The 3,384-nt window shown below is 34.5% G+C and overlaps 1 protein-coding gene across 1 annotated transcript in view; it reads right to left on the reverse strand.

Annotated features, from left to right (window-relative positions):
* Positions 1-2,045: 2,045 nt before the first annotated feature.
* The window catches only part of LOC108561449 (5-hydroxytryptamine receptor 1-like), a 5,899-nt gene continuing 4,560 nt past the window's right edge, over positions 2,046-3,384 (reverse strand). Inside the window, exon 2 of the mRNA XM_017919389.1 lies at positions 2,046-2,142. The gene's annotated coding sequence lies outside the window, so the exon portion shown is untranslated. The remainder of the gene's footprint in view (positions 2,143-3,384) is intronic.

Here is a 3,384-nt window from a genome sequence, read left to right on the forward strand (position 1 = left end):
TCTATTGCGAAAATTTACAATTAACAAAAAAAAAATTGTTTCGAGAAGCATCAGGTTTTTCCATATAGTTTTAATACTGAATTGGCGTGAACAAAATAAATAATTGAATTGGATTAGTTTAGGAAAATTTGGAAAGTTCTAATTAACTGTGGAGTCTCGTTTTCGAACCGTTCGTACTCTCGAGAGAAAACAAAAGCGCATGATAAACCCCCCAAAACAATTGAATCTTCAACTTACCGCTCTCTTTGTTCGTTCGACGAAACCTAACCCTAAAATGGATCACTTACCTTCTTTGTTCGGAGGTTAACGAACACAATTGATTATCGTTGAATCATCGACATTCTCGATTTGTTTACATAAGTCTCGTGATCTCATTGTTCTGGTTGGAAATTCGATTGCCGTGTTTATTTTTCATAAATATAAAGAATCGTACATTAGTAGTAATAGTATTAATAGTAGTAGTATTTCATAGTAACAGTTTCTACCTTACACGTCTAAAGGCCGATCCACATCGGAGCAACAACTGGTGACATTTCCGGGTGACATCTGTCAATGTCAAAATGTCAATTATGTCATAACATCTAGAAACATGAGCAAATGTTGCTGCGAATTGAATCTCGTTATATAATTTTGTTTGTTTATTTTTTTATAGGATGATCACATATAAAAGTTTTGAATAGGCCTACCCTGTTTATGTATAGAATTTTCACTTTCTGAAACACTTATCCGTCTTCTATTTACTTTTCCTCTCCACCCCGACACAAAAACGTACATTTTTGTTGTTGTTGTTGTTGTTGTATTCTTTTCTTACTCGCCTTGAATAATAAATACAATGCAGGAATAACAAAGAATTAAGTTATAGAAAAAAAAAGGGAGGAAAAGTAACGAAACAAAATAAAGAAAACAAAAACAGCAGCAGCAGCTTTTGTTTACTCGCACGGGAAATCGCGTTGCCTTGGTAACAGTAGGTAACTTAGTGACGTGGTGGATGCAAGGAAACAAAAGCCAGTGATCGATGAACTTTTTAATTGAGTACCTTTTTTTTTTCTTCTAAAAACCAGTGAAAAAATCTCCCGAGAGTTTAAAATATTATTTTTTTTTAATACTTAGATCGTTTCTTAATGAAATTTGATGTAATAACCCGTTAATAACGTCGTTTCATGCCTGGAAAGGCTTAATAAGATTCCCCCCATTCTCATCCTCCTCCTCCACCACAAATACAATGAACAAGACAATGATTTTACCTTTAGATGTTTCCATGGCAACACACTCAGCTTAAGCCTTTAAATCCCCTAACCATATGCTGTAACTATGGTAATGATTATTTGCTGCCATTAAAAAAAAAAACAAAAAATTAAACAACAACAACAGAATCGATTACGTAAGAAAGGTATATTGAAACGAAAAACAAATATCATTTAACATTTTTTTTTTTCGAGAAGAACAGAACAGAATCTTCAAAACTACCTTCGATCCTCTCTTCCTCTAATTATTATCGAATCGAATTATAAAGACGTTTCCATAGCAACGCGAAAGTTTAGTTGCATACATTTTCTTTTTAGTACCATACAATGTGTCAATTTATTTATTCCGATTGTCGTTTATTGTTTTCTTCTTTCACTCATTTGATTTCATTTGTTTTATTTCTATATTCTCAATATATTTTCTTTCTCATTCATTATTAATTACTAATTAATTTATACAATCGCACATTTCCTATTACCCATTCACACTTATTACGTAATTTATATTATTATTAATATTATATATAGGTTATTTTTTCCTCGGAGACGATTTTTTTTTTGTATGTTTTGTTATGATTATGTATATTTTTTACAAAAATATGACTAGAGTGGATTGGTTTTTCGCCTTGTTTTCTTCATCTTCCTCCTCCTCCTCCTCCTCGTTCTCCATTCTTCATTTGTCTCAGTCCTCAGTCGTTTGATAATGATGATACGTGTCCTCGCGATGAGACAAACAAAAAACAAAAAAAAAGTGAACGTCGTACGTCACACACGTCGTCTTCTGTTTTTTATATATTTTGTTTTTTCTTCTTCTTAGAGAACGTGCATGAACGATGGTGATGTGATGTGATGTGTGCGGGTTTCGTGTTGAGGTCCTCGGCAGTCTGATAAGAAATTCCTGCAACAAAGAAGCAGACGTAAAAGAGAAAATATAAATACAGCGAAAGGTTTTCGTGAATGCATTAAGAATTTACGAGACTCGTGGCCAATTTTCCGTGAAATTGGCACACGTTTCTACACTGAACTAACTCAATTTCATTTTCGAATGAATGAATATTTGAAATTGATTAAAGTAAGTTTTAAGAATGTTACAGATTTTAGACAACCAATTGTGCATTAATTTTTTTTAAGCAACCAATTATACTTTTCTTTGTTTCCTCTTGTTATTCCAGCTCTAATTGGTTGCATACACTTTTGCGGCATCGTTAATATCAAGCTCTCAGCGGGGTATTAATTACATCGCTCGTGAATCGCACTTAAATACATACGAGCATTATTAATAATAATAATACGATGCAAGTTTGAAAGCGCCGCAAACAATTGGCGAACGAGTCGATTAATTATGCAACCGTCAGCGAGTTGCACAATGCTCTACTAACTACGGATTAAATACGATCAAAACGTATTAAGTTATCAAGTACAATACAACAATATTTCTATTTATAAATGAAAATAAGTAAGATATGGATTATGATTTTTTTGGCAACGTGGCTTTGTTAGATTAAATAAGATATAGCAACGGTGTATTGAAATTAAGATTAGTTCACTTATCGTTCGTAGATGGCGTTTCGATTTGATTAATGAGAAGTATGCAATACACTCAGCATTAATTATTTGTTTGTAACAGCGTTTATCTTTACACGTAAGGTCGCAATTACGTAACGATAAAATCGATGATGAAAACGGTAACTGTTTACATATTCCACGCCGCGTTGCATTACTGTTGTTGTTGTTGTTCTTCCACCTCGTGTTTTTGTTTCCGCGATGCGTTACAACCTCTATTACCTCATAGTTGCCATGGATACATGGAAACATGTTCGCAATGAAACAAAATGCAAAAAAAAAATGCGCAACAGCGACGCGAAACAATAACGAAACGGGGTAAACAAAAGAAGGAAAAATGAGAGAGAGAGGATCGAAATGAACGAAACAATCGAATGTGAATATTTGAATGCGCGGCTCGCCATTAAAAGCCGCCCTCCTGCGGTCGTAAATGCATGCATGCGATGCCCGGAAACACGTCTCCGCACCGCACCTCACCCTTGCGTCAATCCAAACCCGTATCGAATCCCGAATTAATTGCGAAACATTGTATCCGTCGGTCAGGGTGTGATCGCATACGTCCGATTCGCTTCGTTTT

Source organism: Nicrophorus vespilloides, unplaced genomic scaffold (assembly GCF_001412225.1).
Source record: "Nicrophorus vespilloides isolate i.1.1-1 unplaced genomic scaffold, Nicve_v1.0, whole genome shotgun sequence".
Classification (NCBI taxonomy): Eukaryota; Metazoa; Arthropoda; class Insecta; order Coleoptera; family Silphidae; genus Nicrophorus; species Nicrophorus vespilloides.